The sequence below is a fragment of the Larus michahellis genome, chromosome 3 (assembly GCF_964199755.1).
Source record: "Larus michahellis chromosome 3, bLarMic1.1, whole genome shotgun sequence".
NCBI lineage: Eukaryota > Metazoa > Chordata > Aves > Charadriiformes > Laridae > Larus > Larus michahellis.
The window spans coordinates 22,156,838-22,182,662 of NC_133898.1; the positions used below are offsets into that span (position 1 = coordinate 22,156,838).

The 25,825-nt window shown below is 45.9% G+C and overlaps 1 long non-coding RNA gene across 1 annotated transcript in view; it reads left to right on the forward strand.

Annotated features, from left to right (window-relative positions):
* The first annotated feature begins 31 nt into the window (after positions 1-31).
* The window catches only part of LOC141740410 (uncharacterized), a 151,313-nt gene continuing 125,519 nt past the window's right edge, over positions 32-25,825 (forward strand). The window contains exons 1-2 of the long non-coding RNA XR_012586022.1: positions 32-299; positions 7,932-8,119. This is a non-coding gene — a long non-coding RNA (uncharacterized LOC141740410). The remainder of the gene's footprint in view (positions 300-7,931; positions 8,120-25,825) is intronic.

A 25,825-nucleotide genomic window follows, 5' to 3' on the forward strand; every position in this document is an offset into this window, starting at 1 on the left:
CATCAGGGAGGAGGTTAGAAAACCTCTTTGGTGCCAGAGAAGCAAAAGCAGCAGCAGAAGGACTGAGGGCTGGCGGAAAGGTTGGTCCTCGCAGCCCGTGTTTGTGGCCGTCAGCGCTGTGTAATAGTGCCGACGCTTTGCCAGGGGAACGGGTTGCTCAGCATGGGGAGCGTGTGAGCCGCCTACGTGGGACACAGCTCTCCCAAGGGTCTGCCACGCTGGCGTGACTCACGGCGTCCTCGCTGGTGTGGCCTCGGCTGCCACACGCTGCCTTAGACCAGGATCAAGTTCGCAGCCGTGTAAGTTCTCGCGTTTGGCACGCATGGAGACCTGCCTGTGTGCACGTGTGTTGGGGATGCCTCCTTGCTGGTACCTGATATGATACGTGGTGAATATGTGCCTGTGTATCAGCGGGAAGCCCCTGTCTGAGCACCGCGTGCTCCTAGCCAGGAGAAAAAAAAAAAGAATTTTCCCTCATTTCTAAGAGGGGAAACAAGGCTGAAGGGGTAGGAGCCACAGCCACGAAGGAATCTCAGCAGACATTGTCGTTGCTCTGTTGCAGAATTTTCCGGAAAGGTTATTTTTGACTTTAAGGCCAGAATTGAGGCTTGATCACTGATCTGCTCTTACCACTGGCTGTAGCACGCTCCTGGCCTCTCCGAGATGGGGCATGGTTAAAACAAAACAAATCAGGAAAATCATTTGATAATGTTTGGCACACACATGAGCGTCAGCGAGGATGGGACCTGCTTTTCCCCTCTCGGCGTCAGCGTTGCGTGCATGTGTGCAGGGTGTGCTAAAATAGGTACTGTCCTGGAAAATTAGATTACCTCATACCTTGTTTTCCACTTCTCCCCATTGGGGATCTTGGGGTAGACCCCTGAGTGTGTGTTTCTGAGAGCATTACCCTGAAGACCTGGCTCTGGGGAGTGGGTCCCTGAGATCCAGCTTGCAAAGGCAGGCAGGGTGTTCGGAGCAAGTGCCGCTTCTGGTTGCAAATCCACTTTCTCTTTACGAACTGGGAACTCCACCAAATGGTGAACTGTCAGCGTGCGAGAGCTTTAAGACCTCTTTAAGACCCTTTAAGACCTTTAATTTCTGTTAAAGCTTAAACTGTTCAATTCATTGGTCTCGCAAGATATCCTGATTTTAAGGTTGGACTTTCAGAGCCAGGAGATGGTTTAACTTTCTGTGCAAAGTCTCTCGCATGCTTCGTTCTTTTGTGTCACACTTGGGATCAAACCAAATACCACTTTTTTTCTTGGCGGTTGGTTTTCTGAGGCTTCCTATGACTTTACCTTTCACAAATGCTGCGCTAGCATCCTTTGGGGAAAGACAAATCAAAGGTCCCTCTCCCACCCACTTGACGGATGCAGGCTAGGAGTGTTTCAAGATGAAGCAATCGCGTAGGAAGCGCGTTGGTACCTTATGGCCACAAGATCTGCCAATGACTCGTTGTAGGGGGGTGTGTTCAAAAGCACAGGCAGGAGCTGATAAGATGTAGATGGGAGACACAAGGGGTGTGGGCAAGCGCCGAGCGGAGCGGGAGCTTTTCTGGCCACAGTGGAGCTGGCTCCCAGCGTGTGCAGTACCAGAAACGGGAAAGCCTCTAGGAACTGAAGATGCTGATTCAGTAGGGAGGACAAAAATAAAGCGTGATATCTCTTGACTGAGTTAAGGAGGTAATCGAAGAGAGATAACAAGTGGTTGATGGCTGTCTCATTAGCAGGTATCTGCTTTCCTGTGGCATGTTTGCCTGCTGCTCTTGTAGGTACCACAGAGGAGGTTACTGATGAGCAGGTTTCAAATGGTTTGAGCACACACTGACATCAGTAGCCGATAATTAGAGCCCTTGGTTTTCCCCCTGAGCGTGCTGCTGCTGGCAGCAAAGGGAGGTGGCTCAAGCCATGCCGTGTTCCCAGGAGTGGTCCCGGGTGCTGCCAGCCCCTGGCATCATCCCACTGCCAGGTGCAATATTAATCTCTCTGCTCAATTGGGTGCTCCATTTGCTGAGGGGTTTCTTTCTTCTGCCGTCTCCACTCCCTCGGTTGGACTTCTGTCCCAGCGGAGCATGGAATGGAGGAGCAGGCTCCTTTCTTGTCTTGCTTCAGCTGTCTACCGCATCTTTTTCCAACCCTGATGAAAGCAATTTAAAGCCAGTCATTTTGAAGGTGTACTGCAGCGGGATCCTGATGGGCTCCTGGGTTGATTTAGGTTTTATCCAGGCAGCATCTCTCCTAGGGAAGCCAGAGTCCAAGACCTTCTCCTGCAGCAATTCCTGCTTGCAACCGCCTTGTTACTAGAAACGAGGGATGCTGTTGGGATGACAAAATTACGCATTGCTGAGTAGCGTCCCAGTCTCTAGTTGGTGCTGCCCAGGGTGGGGAGGCCTGTCAGGTGTGGAATGAGCTGTACGTAGCAGGAATTACCCAGTGTGCAGCCAGAAATCCCACTGGTGGCTTAGCAGCTGATCGTCGTCTTGCATCTTTATGGAGCCGGTATCCTGGAGTGTGTAGAGATATGGTCCCTTGCCTCGGGAGCTGTCTGAGCTCCCGTTGAATTTGGTTTGATCCAGTCTGGCTTAAATCCTCCACCGTGAGATGCCCGTCTGTTCGGCGTGTTCCCCGGCTGTGATGTGAGTTTGTCAGAGGGAGCACGGAGCCTCGGGGCTGGGTTCATTTCAGTGACGAGGGAAAATAACAAAGTTTTATTCCTGGGGATCAGAATTGCAGCATCTGTGAAGGGGAGAGCTCACCACAGTACAGAAACATTTAAAAAAAAATAATGTAACGTGAATCAGGGAGTAAAGTTAAAATATGCAACAAACTATTTCTGATAGATAAAAGCACTAAACCAGGGGTTATGTGTAATTTGACTCATATGCCTTGTCTTCACACTTCTGGTTAAGTACCTTAGCTTCTTTGATTGTCTATATATAAGAGGTGACATTGGAGAACATGGATTTATCATGAAGATTTTTTTGTCACGGAGAGATGAAGGAGCTGCCTGGCACTTGGGGGCTTCATATCAAGTTGCGCTTCTGGCAGACGCCAGTGGAGCGTTTAAAGAAGATCGCATTGTGGAGCAGAGCAGTCACTTGCTATAAGGATGGACAGAGGTTTGTCTGTGCTGCAGGGACTCTGCACAGAGAGCCACTGGATTTGTAAGATCTCCCTCTGGTCCAGGACACGTGCAGATACAAAATGCCTAGCCGGAGGCACAGGCAGTGGTGTCCCCAAGAGCATGTCCTGGTCATTTGCTAAAATCCATTGGGGTGATGAAGAGGATGCTGGCGTGAAAAACTGTGAGGTGTTGGTATCTGGGCTGAGGAGCTTGCCTGGAGCCGTTTACGTTTTCAGAGGTCCATCTGAAAGACCCAAACAAAGCTTTGCCCTGCTAACATCCATTTGAAAGCTCTTTTCAAGGCATCCAGTGTTGATGCCGTGCTCCACATCTGCATCGAGTTGCTTTGCTCCGTCACCTGAGACCAAACTTTTTCAGGTACTGGTAGGACCTTATAAAGATTTGTTTCCAGCCGGAGGCAAACAGGTGCCGAGGAGCACACTGACACCTTGTGCTCTTCCTCCAAACCCTCCTTGGTTTTCAGCCGCGCTCCTTGGGTATTGAGGGCTGTGGTGACCATCAGGCCACAGCGTGAAGTCCAGCTGCGCTTCAGACGTTGCTCCCGCTGGAGCGTGACCTATGGAGAAACCCTTCTGGGCTTGTCTCTTCTGGGCTGGGGTCCCTGGCACTGCCTGAAAGGGAGACTCCAGTGCACTGGGGGGGCTGTTGCTGCCAGATGAACTTGGCTGCCTGTGGAGCATCAGTAACAATCTCAGAAGGCTTGAAATGAGAGCCCAGATGCTACTCTGAATTTTTGATGTGTAATTTAAGTTTTTGTGCAGAGTCATGAATTATCTTTGTCAGGGGATCTAGGCAGATAAAATGTTTATAGCTCTATAAGATCTGTATGAAACACAGTATCATAGAATGGTTTGCGTTGGAAGGGACCCTAAAGACCATTTCGTTCCAACCCCCCTGCGCTGGGCAGGGACACCTTCCACCAGACCAGGCTGCTCAAAGCCTCATCCAGCCTGGCCTTGAACACATCTTTGCTATAAGACAGGATTGGGTTTCTCTGGGAGTTCCTCTCTGTCCCTAGTTAGGACCTGTGCTTGTAAATAACCCCATGGAAGCAGGAGGCAAGACCTCATCCTTTAGATGGGTGTTGTCCCTCCCATTTTGCGGCTGGGGCAGGTGAGAGGGACATCCATGGCCACAGAGCAGAGGGGAGGAACGGAGCCCAGGAGCTACAACTCCTCTTGCTTTACTAATGTCACAAAAACATCTCTTAAAGCTTCAGCTGGTTGCTGATAAACGTGGTGATTAGCTACACCTTCAGACACTGAGGCCCTTCTTGAAGCTGGAGCAGATTAGGTCCTCCTTGTGTCCCAATCTCCTACATGCACTGAAATTGCCAGGGCAATTGTAGCTTGAGAAAAGTGACACTGAAGTCTTATTAGTGCCATTCACAAAACCCCTTTCTGCTGCTGTACGAGCATTAGCAGACGGTCCTCTGCACCTCAGCTCTAAACGAAGAGCAATGTGTGTGTACAGCAGCGTACCATCCTATATTTAACAAAGCCACGATTACGTGGAGATATAGAAGGGCCTGATAAGCCGTTTGAGTACTCTGCAGAGAAATGGCACCAAAATAGTTGTAGTGTTGTTTCTAATTGCAACAGATGAGCAGCCCGGCTCATTAATCCTCCCTATCAGCAGCGCATAGCCTGTCTGCACCAGAATAGCCCTGATCTCAGCAAACCTGCATCCAGCCCTGGCCTTCTGTTTTCGACGTATTTGGAAAAGACAAGCTTCCAGCACAGCCCCAAAGGGACTTCCACTTGGCTGGGCTGCCTTTCCATGGCAGAGATGACCCAGGGCATGAGGGGCTTTGAAGCAATTTGGGAGACTACGAGGGTGTACGCAGATGTCTGTGCAACCTTGGGGCTGAGCAGGAGAGCTGCTTTGGCAGGCCCTGCAGCACGGGGGGTTGTGCTGGTGAGCGGTGAACCATCGCGCCAGCATCTCTCGTCGCTCAGGGGGTGGTGGAGCTGCTGCCCATGCCGGTGACCATCAGCTGTGCAGCACAAGCACCTGTGTGGTGGGAACAGTGCTCCATCACCCCACCAGCCCCGGACGCAGCTGGAATGGCTTTACTCTGCTGCAGCCTCGGCTTTAAAGCCAGAGGACGTAATTCAGAGAGAGCTGTTGGGCAAAGGGACCACGCTATTGTGCTTCTCCCTTCTTTCCCCCCCCACCCCTTTTTTCTTGGACACCTGCACCAAGCTTTCCCATGGGCTATAAAGAGTGCTGCTAACAAGCCAAGTCTGTGTTTTCTTGCTGTCCTCAGTGACTTCAAGTCTAAGCTGTGTTTGCAGAAGCTTTCTCTTGAGAGGCGGTGTGAGCTGCTCTTGAAAACGGAACCTGAGTCTTCAATAGCACTCGGTCCTGTTGCAATCATCCTGAAATCCTCGCGGTAGGAGCCTGGAGTCAGGGACTACACTGAACAAGAAAGCCAAAGTTGGGGTCTGATGGGGACTTGGGAAATGTTCCTGCCTGGGGCAGGGGCCGTGCTGCGCACCATGAGATGCGGAGTGATGCCCACCTGGTGTGGCAAGATGGGAGAAAGTTGTACAAAGACAGGGACCATAGTGACAGGGCAAGCACAGGAGTGACGGTACCGCTGTTTTGGCTGCTAAATGGGGATTTGGCCTCCTGCACCCACATGATACGCGGGTCACTAAGTATTGTGCAGGCGGGAGATTTGTTTTTGGGACAGGCCAATGCCTGTTGAAAGCCAGGAATGTTTTCCTCGTCTATTTTCTTCATTTGGCTTGTGCGTGTCCTATTGGCTTGGGGGACCGAACAGATAGACAGCAGCTTCTTACAGCGCACCCCGACGTGGTGGGGATATGTCAGCTGGATGCCGGCAGCCCCCTGCAGCCGTTTGATCGGCACCAGCCTGGTTCAAGACAGGCTCCTGCAGAGCTGAGCCCTTTCCCACTCACCACCTTGCAAATCCAGGGTCTGCTGGACCTAATGTCCCTCCCTGGTGAATTCCTGGGGTGACTGGGCTGGATATGTCTAGATAAACTACTGAGGAATTAAGTAAATAAGCTCCTGCTACCTTTGCCTTGCTTTCGCTAGGATGACCGCACATTGTACGTGAGGAAGCGGAGGAACCATGACTTAGTGCAATCTGTCAGACTAAGGGTCACGTATGGAGAAACTGGGCAAAAGGATCATCCTAAGATCCCACAGAAATATACTATAGTATTTTTGCTTCTTTAACCTCTCCTATTCCATGTTTCTGTCTGCAAGATGCCTTCAGTAGCACTCCAGGCACATGCCCTACACCCACAGAATAGTGATGTTTTGCCTATTAAAATTTTCCTTTCTTCTTCAGCTGGAGATAGTATTTCTCTTTGCTTTCTTTTTCACCTTTATGGTGAAAAAATTTAAGGCTTTTAATGATTGGAGGGTGGAAAGGGCATAACCGCCTTCCTGAAAAGTACCGTGCGTGGGGGATGCCAAACAGAGGGTGGCTCACACAGGGGAAAACTGGGTGCAGAAGTGAGTCCCTCCTCCCTTGGGTTTGAGGGACAATGCCAGATCTCTGCTGAGTGGTGGGGAATCAGGAACACCACCTCTGGCAGCCGGTAGCTGGACCTCTTGAGATGAGCTGTTGAGCAGGGAAAGGAACGTGTCCCAGGAGCTGGGCTGGAGAAAAACAATAATTTAGCTTCACACAGTTCTTTATGATATTATTGACTTGGTTGAGCGAGATGGAAATGGTGAGGCAGATAGAAAGGGAGCTTCTACATGGCCAAAAGCCCACCCACCTTAGTCCCCGCTCTAGGCAGCGAGGAGAGCTGGGTTGAGATAGGATGCCTGCAGAAAGCAATGGAGACCTTGTGTGCCTGTCCAAGGGTTTGAGATCCTCCTGGAGTCTTCAGCTTCCCAGGGAGGGCCTGGGATTAACCGCATCCTAGTGACTGAAAGCCGATTGGGTCCGACTGGCATCCTAATGCTGGGAGACAAGGCTGGACATCCAGCCCGTTGGCAGCTTCGCCCACCGGAAAACCATCTTGGCTTCCAACCCTTTGCTGTGAAGGTTAAATTCTGTTGCCTTACGGAGGGGACTTGGGCACTTTGTCATCGACCCTGCTGGCTCTGTTAGCCTCATTGCGGTTTCCTTGCACTTATCATGAGAAAGCTCAGGTTTCAGTTCCTTAAAACTTTGATGAACTTGATCTATTTGGGGCGAAAATTTTCCATGCTGGGTGGATGTCAGGGCTAAGCACCCCTTTGTGCTCATCTGAAGCTGACATACTCTGTTTCCGTCGTGCTCTTAGGTAATTCTCTTTTAACTTGAACTGATGAGAATTTTTGGAATAAGATGTTTTGATTTTATTCAGTAGGAAAATTAAAATAACATAATTTTCATTAGGAAAGTGATTAATTTCATTAACAGCAAGGCATTGCATCGAATGCATAATTCTAATAAGGTTTTTTGCTTAGAAAATAGTTGGAAAGAAACCTTTTTGATAAGGTCAGAGCATGTCACTTCGACCTTTTTAGCAATGAAATGGTTCAGTTGCTTATCCCAAAAAAGGACTTCATTTTCTGAACGCATATCTAAGACGAAATAAAGTTGCTGTTGGAAAGAAGTGTTTTGACTTTTGTCAAAAACTTTTTGGTCATCTTCAAATGAACCATTTTTAAATGCCTGCTCAGTGCAGGCAGTTTTTGAAATGATGGTGTTTCTTCTCATAAGGAATATCAGTGTTTCCCAGCGGATAACAATCCCAAATAGTAAATGTGAACAGAGAGAGCGGTGTTTCCTGACTGCCTCGTTTGTTTTACAGACTTTGAAGTACCCTGAGGCTGTGGAGGTGCCTCCCCAGGGGCTGGCGTAGGGTCTGTGTGGGTCACCGGTGGGACCGCTGGTGCCCAGCACTTGCCTGCACTGCCTGCATCACGAGTGTGACACGGATCTGTTAACGACGTCGGAGTGGTGTGCTGACATCCTGAAACGTGGCCGTTCTTCTGCCAGGTGAGTCCAAGTGTTCACTCGTGGTTGGAGTCAGGTTGGAGAAGGGTCCGGCCTGGCCTTGATGGGAGAGAGAAAACAGAAAGAGGCCCCTGCGTCCTGTTTTTATTGTCTTCAGGCAGTTTGTGCTGCGGCGCGGGCTCCTGGTCATGGTACTGCTAAACCAGACTTTATGGGACTGTGGCTGAGAAAGGAAAATGTCCATGTCAGTAGCTTGGAGGGCAGGTATTGACAATGTATTTGTTCTACCAAGTCTATGTGGTTGCAAAAGGGGGGACAAATAGACGTGTATTCGTGAGTTGCATCTTAATGTGAAGGTGAAATTCTCCTTATAGAAAATAATGACATTCTTACACTCATGAGAGATCTTAAAAGAAACACAAAACAACATTGACCTACAGAGGCTCCCCGGAGTTTCAAGCTTTCCCAAACTACTATTTCAGTCTCCTGAGCCTGGCAAACTTAGAGGGGAGTGAAGCTTTCCTTCTAGATGACAGTTTCTAACGACATACTCTATGCCAGTATTTTTTTTCTTCCTTGCTAATGTTTGTTAGCCTGATTCCCTTTGGACCACTCAGACTAGCACTAGAAGCACTCAGCTATATTTACTGGGAAAAGCCTTCACTTGATATCCTGAAAGTAGTAGGAGAAGGCCTTTCGGGAGTTTGAAGTCTGTAGTCTTGGGAAGTGCAACTCTTCCTTTGCTATTGACTCTGGGCATGTGTTTGAGTTGGTCGTTCAGTGTTGGATCTCCATGTGAGGGTCCAGACCAGCTGGGACCCCTGGAAACTGTCGACTCCAAGGCAACGTCAAGAACAAACCATGCTGCTGAGGGTGGTGCTGTGGCTGTAGCGATGCCATATTCACACTCTGAGGGATGCGAGATCCTTTCCTGGAGCACATCCTGACCTGAGGCTGGCCACCAGTCAGTGCAGGGTTACAGCAGGGACTGGTCAGCCTGATCTGGAATCTGATCTGACAGCTGTGTCAGGGGAGGTTTCCTTGTTTCTGATCCTCTTTCCAGGCAGGTAGACATTTATGTGGTGAAGTGTGATCTTAATTCTCATCCTCAGCATTCTCACCTGTAAAATGAGCAGAGGGAATCGCTTGCATCTCAGGGTTCGGTGCTCCTTGCAGAAAGTATTGTTAGTTTGAAGTTAGTTGGGGGTCCTCAGAGAGGAGCTGTAGCTTAAGGAGCAAGTGACGGTGCACTTCTCCGGATTCACTCTGAAAGCACTTGAAGAGCACTTGCTGCTGCATGTGGTAACGGGATAGGAATGCTTATGAACGAAAGCGGGAACATTAGTAAGTTTCTGAAACAACATTATGCAACCGAAGTCGACATAGTGCTTCGAATTGCCAAAGAGCAACCCAAGAAGCAGGGAGTATCAAAGTTCATACGCTTGAAAGCCAAGGGCCTCACGTTGCCCACGATTGACTTGTTCAGCTCCGCTTTCCTAGTGCTCAGCCATGCCAACAGCCTTGTGCCTGAAGTGCCATGCTCTTCTGAGCTTGAGTGAAAGCATAATTTTCCAATTGCAAGATGCTAGTAAGAAATCAAGGTATGCCTGAATACCAGGCTATAGATGAAGGCAACACGTGTCTTTCTAATTCAGAGCATTTAATTCATCTTGGGGGGGAAAAACGTTCCTGTTGTCTTTTCAGCTGTATGACCCCTGTGACTTTGTGCATAATTATCCTGGGTCATTCAGAGACGTAACAAAAGGGTTTAGGTATTCACTAGGGATGATTAGTGTTAAATTAAAGGAGGCTTGATGTTTAGCGTAGTCAAGAAAATTGTGAAAGGAAGAAAGCACCAGTTGAAGTTGGTTTCTCTATGATAAAAGAGAACAAGTGGTGAAGGCAGGTACAAAGACCTGCAATACAATATATGAAAATTAGCTGAAAACGTGCTGAAAGGAACAAAATCGTTCATAATTATGAAGAAACCAGTCCTGTGGAGAAGCTGCCATCTAAGGTCAAGTTAGAAGCAAGCGAAGTATGCCAAAAAGGGATTTTTATATCTTGATAATTCAGATATTTTCTTTAGTTGGTAGTTTCCCTCTTATTTCTTTGTAAAGCATCTGCATATTGCTTGCAGAAGAGCATTTGTTTCATTTCATACAGATAATTCCACTGATAAGGTAAAAAGCATCATTTAAAATAATTTTTGCAGCAACAGTTCTCTACTGAAATGTAGATTTCAGGATTTTGCGTCTTGTTTGGACATTTCTGGTTTTGCATGGATGGAACTAGGATTGCCTCCTCTGAATTATTTTATATAATTTTATAGCTTTTTTTTTTTTGAAAGTCACTAGCAAAATTTTTACAGACCTGTGATCACAGCATTAGCAATCTAATTTCCTCAAAAGTGTTCTCGCAATTAGCAGTTTGAGTAAACTTTTAAGAAAGTTGAGAGACGCACAGTTCTTGTGCCATGGCATTTTCTGCCTGTTTTTGAACAGTGGCCTCAGGAAAGATGTATGTGGTTTCTTGGAGGAAACCCTGTCAGAACTCATCCAAATATTCAGCGTGGAGCAAACGCAAGTTCAGAAACCAGGAAAATGGAGATTACGGCTGCAGTGTCCCCTTTGCCGGGCTGGAGACCCAGCGAAGGGAGCACAGGCGCCCTCAGCTCTCCAAGAGAGAGGATTTCTCACCCCAGTGGGACTCAGTGGTGAGAAGTGGTGTAGCTAGAGAGACAGTCTGGTGCTTCTCCATTTACAGCTCCATGGTCTCCACCAAAGTCCAGGTGACTCATGAGTTTGCAAACTCATCTTTTAAGCATCTTATTTTCCTTTTTACTGCCTTGGGGATGGAGTCGCCCAAGCTTCTGAGCTCCTGCAAAGTAAAACCCTCTCAACAGCCCTGCAAAGGTTGCCTGAAGCTCTCGAGGGGTCGGAGACTTTGGTGCTCCTTCCACACACCTGGTTCTTGTTGCTCCTCTCTCCAGGTTCTGGTTGTGTTCTGTAAATGGAAACTTAGAGGTAATTTGTAAAGAAAAATATCTCTCTCTTTTTTTTTTTTTTCTAGATCTCCCCTTCTTATTATGTTTTGAGCACCCAGTTACCAGACAGAATGCAATATTTCTCAGAAAAGATGGTCCTTTTTTCTTCCTTATCAGCCCCACTCTAACCCAGAAAATAAACCAGTGAAAGTTCAAATTCCAGTCTAGTTATCAAAACCACAATATTGGAGTGATTACAAAATAAGTCTGCCTCTCTGTACCCGTGCTTTTAAAATTACACACTAACTGTGGCAGTTCAAGCCAAAATCTGTGTACCTATTTGAAAGTGGCTACTTATAAGTCCAGATTTTCAAGCTTTGTGATGTTTAGCACCAGGTTTTTATTGCTTGCTTACTTCCTGACTCCGTGGATGGTGGTGACCATCAGTCACGCTTACAATTTGATCCACCTCAATCCCCTGACAGCATATTTCTCCCACTACGGGTAGCTCATGCGGTTTATTTTGCTCTAGCTTAGCTTTGCTGCTTCATCATCTTCTCCTTAACTGACCCTGAGGTTGAATGCCACAGCAATAACCTTCCATAAACAATTAGCCAGCCTGCTTTCTGTCATCCTAACCACATACTAACTGGTTGACTGAGTAATTTTATTTCAAGCTTCTTCCGTAATCCTTTAAAGGATTTTTTTTTTTGAATGCAAATAAGGGGATAATTATTTAATGTAATTATTTTATTAATGTACTTTACATCACTTTTTTACCGTAATTGTGTTGAGGTTTTTATATCCTTACTGCATTACAATTCTGATAGCAACACTGGGTTTTGAAATTGCAGTGAATAACTTAAATTAACTTCTAAATTGGAAAGAAGTAAACCTCATTCCTTGCTTCTAAGCTACTCTGACCTGACAAATTCAATTCCCGAAGCATCGCCTTGCTGTGATCTCCTCCCTTCCTAATGGACTGCGTGATCTTTAAGTTTCTACTTCAGGAAACTAATTTGAGTTTCTGGTAATCAAATGGCTTGGCAGAAGGGTGATGGGGTAAGTCCATCTGTATTGTCAGGTCACCTATCAAATCCCGTCCAGCCAGGTACTTTCCAAAAGCTGGGAGATACCTGTGGCATACGTGAAATGCATCAGTTAGTTGTGAATGGGTTTCAGCATCAGAGAAACCCAATTGTAGGTTGGAACCTCCATTAAAACCTGATTATTTTTTATTTTTTTTTTTACTATGTAAGCAATTTAATGAGTGGCGGATCAGTCTGCGTAGTTTTCACTCAAAGACGTTGTTGTTCTCGGTCTGTGGGCACGGGCAGGGAAACTGAGCTACCTCTCCTTTTATTTGTTTTAAAGTGATAGAGTGCTACCGCCGGCCTGGGTGAAGTTCTTTGGCAATAACACTCTCACCCTTAGTGATCGCTTGCGGTCTGTGAATGTTACATAAAAATAACAAACAAATCTGCTGCCAGAATCTATAGAAGCCTTTTCATGAACCCTGAAACAAACTCGGGCCATAATAATTGCCACCAGGCGGGGCTGAACAGTGTTTCTGAGTGGCATACAATTTGGGGTGAGAAGGGGTTGCATTAGATATCTTGAATGAAGCAAATTTAAGACATTTAAAAAAGAAGTAGCTTTCTGGATAATAAGCAGAATCACGGCCCTCTCTCCACATCTGTCCTGGTTGATCATGAAGGAGGGATTTGGTTAAGGGGGGACATAGGTTAGGACTGGGCTTGCACAAGAAAGAGCATTTTCTGTCTGATTGGAAAGGGTGGGAATAGGCAGTCGTGAATGAGAATTTCCATCAGAGGAAGCCACGTGTTGATGCAATTGTTATGCAGTGCTTAAAAAGGGGCTTGGAAATGATCTTGAGTCCAGGACGTCTGTACCTTGCCTGAAAAACGTCTGCACCAAACACTGATACTTGTTCTAGTCCATCCTAACGTAACGGTGAGCTTTCGCGAGAGATCCTGCTGTTCCCAATGCTTCCCCTCAGAAAGGGAGCTGCTCAGGGAGGGTGAGACATGTTTCATGCAAGTATGACTTTACAAAAATCTGTGTTGCCTTGTGCTTTCCTTCCTGTCCCTGGGGCAAGTTTGCAGACACTCCTAACTTGAACCTTGGTGACGCAAGGATGGGGAGATGCAGCTCCTTCTGCTCCCAGGGGGCTGCCATTCCCCAAGCCCACGGGCTGGGACCCCCAAAGGTGTGTGGGAATCCAGCCTTTCATTATAAATGTGGTACGAACCTGGAGTAAAGCTGAAATTAAAAGGGAGTTGAAATTCCTAAAAGGCCAGATGTCACATAAAACTAAGTAGCCAGCGATCAGTGTGAAGTACAGACTCATCATAAAATCATGTCTTATCTAATGAGATGTAATAGAATCAAACCATCGCAATTAAAAGTCATAAAATGACAATAATTGCAGGAGAGTGTGAATTATAGCATGGCTAAAACTCATGAAACTTGGGGTCAGTTTTCATGCATGGCTAGAAGTGGCTCAAGCAGCAGCTGTGGCGAAACGCATCTCTCTCAGAGCTACCTGACGGAAAGGTGTGGGATACTCACAAGCGTCTGGGTTTGGGGCTTTGATTATAGACCGGTGCCCTGTTTTCAGAAAACAATGAGCTGGCTTCCTCAGGAGGGTCTCCAAAATGACTTGTTCTCATCCAAAACATGAGGTTTTGGCTGAGGCTGGGTAGAGCTGTGAGCGTTGGTCATGTTCCTGTAAGTTCTCATGATCCCGAATCCACATTTTCCTCAGCTTTGTGAAGACCAAATAGGTAAACGTGCAGGCTGAAACGCTCCCCTAGGCTTACACTGTGTTTTCCTCGAGTGTTACGACAGAGTATGACCAGAGATGTGAGGAGTCCTTTTCTTCCTCTTCCCCTTTCCCAGGAGGGAGGAGATCCTGCTGTTGGTGGCAGCAGAGCGGTGCTGTTGCCAACTGAAATGCCGAGGTTGCCTCTGACTCCACGGCATTTCAGTTATGCCGATGTCTGTGTTGTGGTAAAGTGCTGCTCTGAACGGGACCTGTCAGGACTGACGGTGTGGGCCGCTTCCCACCGCTGGGTAGGGCCAGACAGATGCTGGTGGGAGGGATCTCTGCGCGTGGGAGGTCGCTCGAGTAAAATTTGGGTGGTTGGCTGCTCTTGGCTGAAGAGGCAGGGAGACCCTCCTACCAAACACAAAGGGAAGGGGCACTAAGGTCAGGACACTATCTTTTTCGTTCTACAAGTTTACTCAGCAGCAAAATTTCCAAGGGCAAGAACATTTAGAAAATTTTTTTTAGTAAATATTTATGGTTTGGCTTGTTTAGTGGATATGTGTATTCAGTTCCTTCTTGCTATCTGTAGTTCTAAAGTCTTGTAGGGCCCAATTAAGGAGGAACGAGACAGATTTGTGGGTCCTGGGGCTTTTTCATAACATGTTGGTGTACTTGTGGAGCAATAACTTTGAACATGAGTGGTGTTACCATTTCGCCTTGACAATTATGTGCCTGTGTATGGAAAAAGCAGCGTTCCCAGGGAAAGAGGACCAAGAGAATCAGGAGCTGTTAAGAAAAGCCCCAAAGCCAGTAACCAGCAGATGAGATCATTAAGTCTGAGGGTAATGTGGTTCCTGGGAAAGGTTTAGCAACTGATTAATTTTCTTTTTCTGCTTATGCGGATGCTCTTTTGGGTACTGCCAATGGGGGATTAAAGCACATCCATTGCTTCATGAAGTGGAAGCTTACCAAGCCCCTGCACGTGACTGGGATGATCTGAGGTTCATTGGGGTACGTGGGGCTTGGTGTATGTATTCCTACCAATCAAGGGACCCTACACCTTGTGCGTTCAGGCTCCCTTAGCTCCTCAAAGGCTCTCTGTCATTATTTGCTCTTATTTAAAGTGTACTCTCACAGCGGGTAAGGAGGCAGCTCTGAGAAAGCAGCGACTGAATTACTCGCTGCCTCTGAAGTGTTTGTGGGTAGAGGGAAGGATGGAAAAGTGGAGGGGATAATGACTGTGCTGTCTTTCCAAGAACAGAGAATGCACAAGGATACAAAGAAAGAGTGACTTGACATTAAGACGCTACTTGCTGATCTGTTAAATATTTGAGCTTCAACCAGACGGAAAAGAGGGATGTTGCCTCCAAATAACGGCCACTGGTGTAATTTCACTTCATTTGTAGCAGTTCAAATGTGGCACGCCAGTAAAGCCTGTGCCTCTACATCTGCCTGTGCACAGGCATCTAGTTATGCATAGTAGATATCAAAGAGCAAAGGCAATAAATACCTCCAGGGGTCCGCCTGTGCTTTTGTGTACATTACTAAATACTCTGCTGCTGTCTTGTAGAAAATTAATGAAATCTGGGTAGTGAGAAATCACCGTTTTGGCTGGCAAGCAGCAGAGTGCTGGTTTTCCTCTCCTCCCCCCACCCTGTGCAAATTATGAGGTGTGTGGATTAGTGACGTGAGGGTGAGTAAGGTTTTTCTGCATTTACTTATGTACAATCTAGTCCAAGTACATCTACTGAGGGGATACAGTTTTTTCCTAGCATTAAATCACAGCCTGTTACGGTAGCAATTCTCAAGCCTTTCCAGTAGGCCAAGCTCCCTTTCCCACCTAGCCATCGAGAAGCGTGGTCTCAGCCCCGTCTGCCCCCAGCCCCGTCAACGAGTCCCAGGAGAAGAACGTATGTATTTTATGTATGATTAAGTCAATTCCATTGAGATGCAGTCCTAATATTGCTTCAGGCAGCTCTTATGAAAGTGCTGCTGCAAATAAATACAGATGCCTTTTATATTTTGTTTTTAATGGAAAAACTGTTCATCCGTGAGGTGTGAACAGGACCTATCACCACCACTTGGCGAGAAAGGGACGCAGCCCTGCTCCCCAGACTTTGCTAGTTCACTAGCTGCGTCTCAACAGGCTCTAAAATAGTTTAAGATTTTTGTCTTTCTTAAGAAAGACCTAGTGAACCCGACTGGGTTATCCTAGATGCCACCTGCAGAAAGGATCTTCATGTATTCCATGCTGGTGAAGCTGCCGGCTGGCTCTCCAAGCCACCTGAGACCTCCTCTGGGGCAAGGCACATCTCAAAAAAACCTAAACCAAAGGTTTTCCTCTGACGTGGAGGAAAGGTATTGCTTGTGACCCTCTAGATGAATGGGAAATACCTAAGGAGAGAGACTGGATTTTAAGATTAAACATAAGAGCACCCTAGAGAAACACAGATTGCTGGAGACGAACGCTGTAACAGTAGCTTGGCCATGTGGTGTATTTGCTGTGACACAGAAAAATGCGTTGCTGTTTCTGGATCCGTGCCTGAAATATTAAAAGGCAACGTGATGTGCAGCGAGCAGCATGGCAGTGCCCCACGTCCCCCCAGCAGAAACCTCTGCTCTCACAGGGACGGAAGAGAAAATAACGGGAAGGCTGAGGGTGCTGCCTGCATCCCCTGGCAAAGGAGATGATAAAAGGGATGCAGCGCTGACCACCGAATGAGAAAAGACAGAAGAGTGTTAATTAACCCAGGAGCTGATGAAAACAAAGCCCTCTCGCTCGTTTTGTCTTTGAGCATGGCATGATGTGATGAGGCAGCCACCTGCATCCACCATTCTCCTGGGGCTGGGAGAGGGTTTGGGAGTGGGGGGGGAAGGACAAAAGTTGTGGTGCTGCGTGGGGGAAACATAGGTAAGAGCAAGCACTTGAGACTAACCGAACCTGCCACAGGATGTCACGCCGATGTGCGCGGATGCATCCCAGGGAACATTTATCTGGCAGCTTCGGGTTCGACTGGCAGAGGCGCCTCTGCATGTAGAGTTCAGGTAGTTCAGGGCACGGCGTTTCCCCGCTCCGCCTGGGGAGGAGATGAAGCGTGTGTGTGTTTGTGTCCCTGGCTCGCCGGCATTGTCTGCCTGTTTACAAACTAAGTGCGCTGTGATTTTTTTTTTTTATTTTTTTTAGATATTAATACTTGACAGCTTACATAAATAGGCTTGTTGCTGATGCACAAGCATCAGTGGGCTCCAGCCTTCCTAACTGCAACTGCTCTGCTTAACAGAAATAGAAAACAGTTTTTTAAGTCCTTCCGACTTTGAACACTGCACCGTGAGCCAATCTTTTATATTAAAAATAGCATTTCCTTACAGAGTCTCTTTTGGAGTGGCTCTGTATCTCCGCTTTCCCTTCCTGTTCTGTGCTTAAATAAAGACTGATTAATTAATCAGGCTTTTCTCTGCATAAATGATGAGGGTTTCTGGCAAGCAGTCTGATATTGCTGTCTTCGTGCTGCCCATTGAAATTTAGGGAAAGCAAACGAACTTCCAAATGACGAAGGGTGGCGCAAGACAGTGCTGCGGGTTTTGAGCAAGGGAAATGATGTGTAAAATGTTAGATAGGTGCTTTATTTGAACTAACCTGATTATTTATTTTATTTTAAACTGAATAATTATGTGCTTGCTGAACCTAACACATATCGATCAGACTTCCCTCCTTTTTTCCACCCGTGCACCGGTTAAGGTCAGCACGTGGTGTTGTATCTGACCACAGCAACATGAAAAACTTCAACTGTGAAGCCGGGTGTTTACTTTTATTTGTTTATCAATTTTCCCCACTTTACCAGGGCCCTGCACGCCCTCAGTCCCTGAGGTGGGCTGACGTAGCTTGCTAGCCCCCTGGCAGGTTTTTTGTGCCCAAAGGCCATCATGCAGGCAAGCCCACAGAGGAGCCGCTGATTGCTGGGGGAGGTGGACGTGGGGATGGGTGACCCCACAGCTGGGCACAGAGCTGTTGCCCACCCTGACTTTTAGTTAACCTCTGGGTGGAAATTAGAGCTGTGGCTGCCCTACAGTGCCAGCTGGCTGGAACTGGGGACCACCTCGTCTTGGGAGAACGTGTGATGAGGCATGGACACGATCCATTCGGCAGGAAGGGGTATTGTGGTATGTAGTGGAAGGTGTCATGCGGTCAGGAAGCCTACCCCCAGGAGGAGAAAGGAGCCAGGGGATACCCAAATTATAGCCCTCGTGAACCTTTGCCCAGTTAAAGGTAAGGGTCATACATGAAACTTCACTGAGGACCTGAGCCTGTTTTTGAATCGTGCAGAGGTCACATGAGGTCGTTACAGAGACCTTGCACCATTTAGTTTTTGTTTATGGCTTTTGAGTGTCTTTTTTTTTTTTTTCCTTGGTTGGTTGGGTGTTTTTTGTTTTGTTTTTTTAACCTCTGTTCCGATTGGAATTTGTGTCTGAAGCTTTTGGAGCTCATTCCTTCTGAAAACTCTGCCTGGGAAGATAGAGGAAGGATTGTTTTGATATCTCAGTAATAAACTAGATCCTCTATCAGTGTGACTTATTAGATAAGACGCAGGGTTGGTGTCGGGAAGCGTGTGCTATATTCTCATCTCTGTACTGACGTATTAGGCAGCCTTGCTAATCATTTCGTCTCCTCCTGCCTCTTCTTTCTCGCTTGTAAATTAAGGCTGATGATGCTTGCCTGCCTTTGTAACATACTTTAAAACCCACAGAAGAAGATTGCTGTGGATGATCAAAGGGAAGTCTGATTGCAGTGTTCAATACATCAAAAATGTGTTTTATTACATGAGCTCTACTACTGGAAAGCTTGAATTTACATTTACAGTGGTATGAGTCTGACTGAAAGCTCACTGACGTCAATGCAAGGCTTTACGTTGATTTCAAAGGACGTTAAATGAAGCTTTATATAAAGACGCAAGCTTCCTTTTTTTCTTTTTTTTTTTTTTCTGACTGCTGTATTTGCCATTTGCCCAAAATGGCACTTAATTCACTTGAACTATCAGAGGATACACAATGGGTATGAAAAATGGCAGTGGCTGTTCTGGTTTTGCAGCAAGAACAAGGAGAGGACTCCATGAAAACTTGGAGAAGAGTCCTGCTCATGGTCATCTCTTGTAATACTTGGCCTCAAAGTCTATTAGTAAATAATATAGCACTTCTGCATGTCGGAAGCACCACTATGAACCAGAGACTGGGATCCCGAGCTTCTGGCAAGTTTCTCTCCCTTCAGGCTACAGAAATGTCTGCTGGGTCTTGCATGGCAAATCACTCCCCGTGACCGAGTGGCAGGCATTCAACATGCTAAGAAGAAACAGCATACTTAGGCATATAAAATATATGAGTATATGCACTTCTTTTTTCTTTTAAAGAAAACACCCGATGTGATGGATGATCTTGAATTAATAGGGCAAGAAGAGATCAGTGGTCACTTATATACCCTGTCCCTTCCCATTTGCACCGTCCGCGAAGTCTTTCCTGTAGTAAGCTGTGTGTGCACGAAACCTCTACCCTTGCTGTTCACACTGTAGGTACATAACCCACACTAGCAGTGAGGCATATACATATCAGTGAACCTACCCCTCTAAAAAGGGTTGCCTTAAAGACACTGTTATCCCTTCAACACGTGGAAGTAAAGCAATTACAGTCTTGGTTTCTAGATTGTTTTTCCTGCCAGCTAAGCCTTGATTTTTAACATGTCCAGTCATCCCTTTAGAGGCAATTAATAATCCTGACAACTTTTATTTTTCACTGATTACGGTTATACGGTAGCTTTAGTCTCTTATTTTCTGCAGCAACTCAAAGACAAATGCTCAGCTGAATTATTTCAGCGGAGAATCAGACCCAAAGAGGTGCAAACCGTGGCTGTGACATGGGACAAAGAGGAGAAACCCTTCAATCTGTAACCGTGGAAATGCAGCGTTGTCTTGGCAGTGCCCTTGAGGCACTTTTGGAGGAGAGGTGCTCACCGACTCGTTTGCTTTCCATGTACTTTCTGGATCTTGACTCTAACCTGAGTCTGGGCATTGACTGGCTGGAATTGCGAAGTTATCCTCATTTCAATGTACCTTTCTCACAGCCAGTCTGCCTGCAGTGGACTGGTGATGAGCCCTTTTCCTTCTGCAAAGTAGTTTATTCACCCCATCCTTAGAATAACCACGGTTATGGACAGTAGCAATTATGGGTAAGGTTTGATAAACTTCTACAGCGTTTTCTCAAGCTCCAAAATCAAATTGCCCTTTTCGTCATCACACTGAAGAATATATAGACTATATGATAATTAGAGACAATAATAAAGGCTTTTGCCAGCTTAAGTCTCTTTAGAACTCAGACTGTAGTGTTATGGGCTGTCCCAGAGTTTTTTTTTCTTTCTCTCATGCTTGTCCTGCAGAAAATGGCATTTTCCTTTCCATCTCTCTTGCCTCCGATTTCTTGCTAGTCTGGTGTTTAAATAGGACAATGCTTTCGAGGAAAATTTATCTTCCTGTGGTCTTTATCGTGATCCGCTTTGCTGTTGATGTTTTAAAGAGACTGCTGTTTCCGAGATATTTCAGTTTGAATATTTCATGCTTAGCTTTGAATGACTTATTGACACTACAGTCATTGAGGCAGTTGGTGACAAGAGCTCTACAACAACTTCTCGCTGAGAGTCCTTGAGTTGTACACAGCATTGTGTAGGCATTTAGGGGAAAACTAGGGGTGTTTTGTATTTGGATAACTCTTTGTGCATCAGACAGCCTTAAGCATTTTGATACGTGCCTTTCATTGTGCCTCACAGCACCTTCTGGTTGTGTTTCAGAGATTATTAAAGCCAGACACAAAGTGGATTATTTAGGGAAATGCTAGGAGTGAGCAATACAGCTGGCAGGAGGCTACTGGAGTTCTCCTCCAGTTCCTTTATCCCAGCCCAAGTTTAGGGTGCCCTAATTCCCACCAACAGGCAGCAGTTCTTCCTCTGCTGTTCACCTCCGGGGTAAAAAATGAGCATTGTGCAACAGGATGAGTTCAGCTGGCGGGAGAGCCAAGTGTTTGGCTCGCCAGAGCTGAAGAGGTGGCAGAGCATCAATCCCAGCAGCCCTGGGCCTTCCTTTAGCCTCTCAGAAATGCCCCGAGTGTGTTTTAGGTCTCGAGTGAGCTTTAGGGGTCTCCTTCAGGTACCCAGGAGAAGAAAGCATCAAATCTTAGAGATTTATTGAGGGAGCAGAACCTATCTGAGTTTGGCAGACTGGCACGATAAAGCCAGTTGGGGTTTTGTCACAGGAGGAAAGGAGATGTCCCAGCACAAACCACAGCCTGGCTAGGGGACAGAAAGGAGGAAGTTTTATTGCCAGCATTTCCCTGATGTTACCACGTCTGCTGGATTGCAAATTAAGTGCAACCCGGCTACAACAAAGATGTTAATATATAGCCTAGCTTTCAGGTGCGCAGCTTGATGTTCCTGTGCTCCCCAGTCACCAAAAGATCTTTGTCCTTAAAAATAATTTTCCTGGGAAAATCCACAATCAAAGTGGGGTGTCTCCCCCTTTATGCTTCGTCTGTCACCACAGAGAAAAGCAGGAGGGTTTCAGAGCTCAAAACGGCTCTACCAGCTCAGATGCTCTAGTGCACCCTTCCAGGGAGCAATGGGGATGTGGGCAGTGGCTGTTTCAGTGGTTGAAACCTACCAGAGCGAGGGGAATAGATAGCAGTGCTGCCACAAGCGCCCAGCTTCATGGCATGGTGGTGTGGGGAGGCAGGACAGGACGACTCGGAGGGCGCTGGGAACAACTCTGCTGAAGTTCACGGCACAGTCCAGCTGCTGGCCGTGGACCAAAGTCTCGCTCGTTGAGGGGCCTTAAACGCACAGCTGTCTCTTGTCTTCATGGTGCTTTCAAAAATCTGCCCCACTTGCCCTCAAAACATATCGAAGACTAATAGAAAGGCTGTTTTTATTATGTGTGTCGTAAGGCCCTGGCCTTTTCAGATGTTGTTGCTGAGGTAGAGTTGAGCCAAGTATTGAATTCTAGTGCTGGTGTCTGCCGCTTCCCAGGCACTACTCTTTCAGCAATCAGGGTAACAGATGTACAAAGATCTATCCACATGGAGCTACTGTGAGGTCATGGGGTAGCACAGAAGCCTCAAAATGGATTAAAAGTATATATATTTTTGGGAATTATACTGATTTCCATTTTTAAATTTCAGGGTTACAAGCAGATATGTTTGGGGAATGGACAGGGATGTAAGTGATGAGCTCTTGTGCTGCAAAGGTCATAACAATTCCCCGGAATTAACTATAACTCAAAGTCCACTTCAGAGTTGATCTGGAGCATAGCTTTCAGGCGACGATTATTTTTTTTTTTTCTTGATTTAAGATTCCCAGTGAGGGAAGATCCATCACAAGGTATGGGATACACAAACCCAGCAATCAGTTATTCCACTCTTGCTTTGTGTTTTATTTCTAGGATGAATTTTCTAGCTTCATCTTCTGTCAGTTGATTCCTACTGTATTTTTGGTTGCTGAATGTAAGAGCCATTAGTTATGGCAATTGTGGAAGTTAAACTGGGATGAAAACATTTGTAGTGTTCTTTTCCGTAAATTAAACAGACCGAATTGCGTACATCCCTCATTCTTTAACTGTTTTCATTATTCGCTGATCCCTTTACAGTTTTTCAGATGCTTTCTAGGCATGTGGATACCAGAATGGAGCACAGCAGTAGTTGCAACAGAGCCAAATGAGAGGTTGTTTGGCTTCTTGATATTCCCCTGCTTGCATGCTTTAAATATACTGATCACGGTAAGCCACAGCAGCTTGATAATTGCTGTAAACATAAGCCTTTTTTAAAAGTTGCTGGTTCCCTGGTGAGCGTGGCCTGTTTTCCTCCCTCAGGGGTACAGAGCCGCTCAGTCGGCTCTCCTGGAGTGGGAGGTGTTTCCTCATTCTCGGCTCACCAGCAATTCAGGCCACCAAGCATCAATACCTGTCCTCCTCCTTACTTACTAGTCTTTAGATCTCTCTACCATTTGTAACCCTGGATCAAGAGTGATTTTTCTTGTGCTGACAGGTCACTGATAAAAAGCGGTAAATAACACTGAGCGAGGACTGGTTCCTACAGAAACCTGCAAAAACCCACCTGTCTTTGGAAATGATCCCTTATTTACTGTTGCTGCTGAAGATCTCACCACTGTCCAGGTTGAGAGCCGCTTGGCATGTGCCACATGGATTTGTGTTGTCATTTTTTGGTCCAGAAGGCAAGCTATTGCAGAAGGGTAAAAACTATATTACCTCTCTTATGAAGTCCCGCACCAGCCATCCTCTTGTCTTGGCCAAAATTGGGTCTCTCTGGTACAATATACGTGTTCTTGTACTCTCCTGGAGCTTCCCCAACATTCAAAGGGTTAAAGATTCAGCTTCAGTGTTTTAAACAACCCTTTGGACGACTCTTTTTAAAACTTGAATCCACATTAGCTTTCATTAAACCTTTTCTTGTTATTTTTATAACAGAGGGTATTTCATCACCATATGGTACGAGCCGATGCTCTTTTACCTATTTCTGTAGCACAGAAATATCTATCAACTACTACAGCATTTTCTTTGTTACTACTGATAACTACACAGTTTCTGTATTGTTTGCTTTTCTTAGCATCCTCAGAAAAACCCAAACCTCTTTATTTACCGCTAAATTCAGTTTCTTTTTTCAATTTTCTGTTATTTTCTATTGAAATTTCTATTATCAGTTAACAACTTCTGCACTTGGCTATGTGTTATAGCTTGGGGTTTTGATGTTGTTTCAAGTGTAGAGTTGCTCACTTTGTGTTAAGGCAAGGGCTTTTAAAATTAGTGAATTTTTTTTTTTTTGGTAATATGGTATCTTCGTTTCTAGGCTATTTAGTAAAATGCTCTTAAATAATGATAACTCATGTTTTTATCTGTCTGTTTTCCATCTCACTGTCAAATACTTTTAGCTGTGTGAAATGGCAGGAAGTAGAGTTAGATCAGTGGTTTGGGCTATGCATTTGTGATGTTCAAAATGAATAGCCAAAGCACTCGCATGTGCCAACCACTTGGTTTCTGTTTTGGTTTTGTGTTTCCTTGTTATCTGCCAGATCGAGTCAAGATACAGCCTTTTTGAGTCAGGAAATGGTTGAAATTGTTGTCAATAATTAAAAAAACACAGGCGTATTTTAGTTCTGGCAGTTTGACACCTCCAAAACAAGATCCTTGCGCTGAAATCCTGGTCATAATGCTGAATGAGAAAGCTGTATTAGAGGGGGATGTTTCAGGAGCTCATCACCTTGTTGTCTCGCATGATTTGGAGGTCTGTAGGAGATAATGACTCATTAATCTGTCCTGTATTTTTTCAGAGCATTGACTCATATATTTGTATTTGTTGCTGGGATGTCGATGACAACATAAGGCCGTAGTTGACAGAAAAAGCTACTTCTTCCAATTAAAACCTCTCTGTATACACAGTTGTAGCCAAGAACAGATTTTACTGTTTTCCCCAGGCTGTCTCAAATTTGTTCCATCTTTTTTATTCCTTATTTTCCCTCTAATAACCTGTTTCTGTCTTGTGATATTTACATGCCGCTCCCAATAGCATCTATAATTTATAAGCCTTACTTCCAGTGCACTGAAAGATCAAATAATGTCCAAAGTGCATGACGCAGTCATCTCAGCTTTGATACTACTTTATTTTTAGTTGTCCTCCCTACACAGAGCAGCATGACATTTTCTGTCAGCTCTTGCTACCAAATTTCTAGCCCACATTGCCTGAGGCCCAAACGATTATAAATTTATGTTTTTGAGGTGGGCTATTCACGGGGGCTTATCTGCTTGAGATTTCACTAAGATCTTAGCAGCAATCACTGCTGAAAGAGCTGCTTTTTCCCCACTAAATAGTTTAGCTGCAGATTAAGACAACAATTTCACTTCAGTCTTTTTACATCTTTTTCAAGGTGTGTGAGATGAGGTTGCCTTAAAAGCAGTGGGGCAAATAGTAATGAAAGGAATATTTACTCCTTTCTTTCTGGTCTTAGTTCCAGTTAGCAGCTCCCTAGATCTCACTGCATACTTCTCTCATCACTTCAGGGCTTTTAAGAGAGAAGAGAAGTGTCACCGAGAGGGCAACTTTAGACAGGAGATGTGTGTCAGAACTGGAAATAGGGCCAAGTGTCTAAAATGTCCAGTGTCTAAAACGCTGCTTGATGCCTTACATTGATTTAGCAGGCTAGAAGGTATTTTTCTAACCTAATGTACGCCCAACAGTTTCATCATCTTCAGCTCCTTGTTGCGCTACTGAGAGCTGCTTTCCAGGGAGCGAAAGGACCAGCCATTGCAGGATGTGCTTGGATGCTGCCAGCTGCAGGGAAAGTCGGGATGCAAAACTCTCTGTCCCATCCTGACCTCTCCAAAAATTGTTTTGTGTGATGTTTCCATGACTCCCAGTCCCCGATCACTGGCGGTTTTGTTGTATGCGCAGAAATTGAATGAAGACCTGAGGCTGATGAAGGACGACTTTTGTCATGGGACACCGCAGGTGTTATTTCCGTGGAAAGGGTTGGGGTTTGTTTGTATATTTCTATTCTTACCTTCTGTACGAAACATAATATAAGTGTTTCAGTAGCAGCTGGAACTGCCAGAAGATTTCTTCGAAAACTTTCATGAGATCAGGTGGGTTTTTTTATAGATAAAACACCTTCCGACTTTATTGGAAATCAGAAGTTCTAATGATCATGCCATGCAGTCTGAATTCCCAGGGGGGAGTATTTTTAGGCCTGCCATTAATGCTGCAAGCTTTAGCCTGTCAGCTCTCCAGCAGGCATTTAAGCTTTTCTGAAGACTGGTGGTGTGTTGGCTTCACGAGCCCGATGATGTACTTGGCGTGGTGTCCCCAGCTCCTGGGACGGCTGGACAAGCGTGCCCACAGCACAGCTCTCCTCCAGGCACCCTTCCTGCATGCA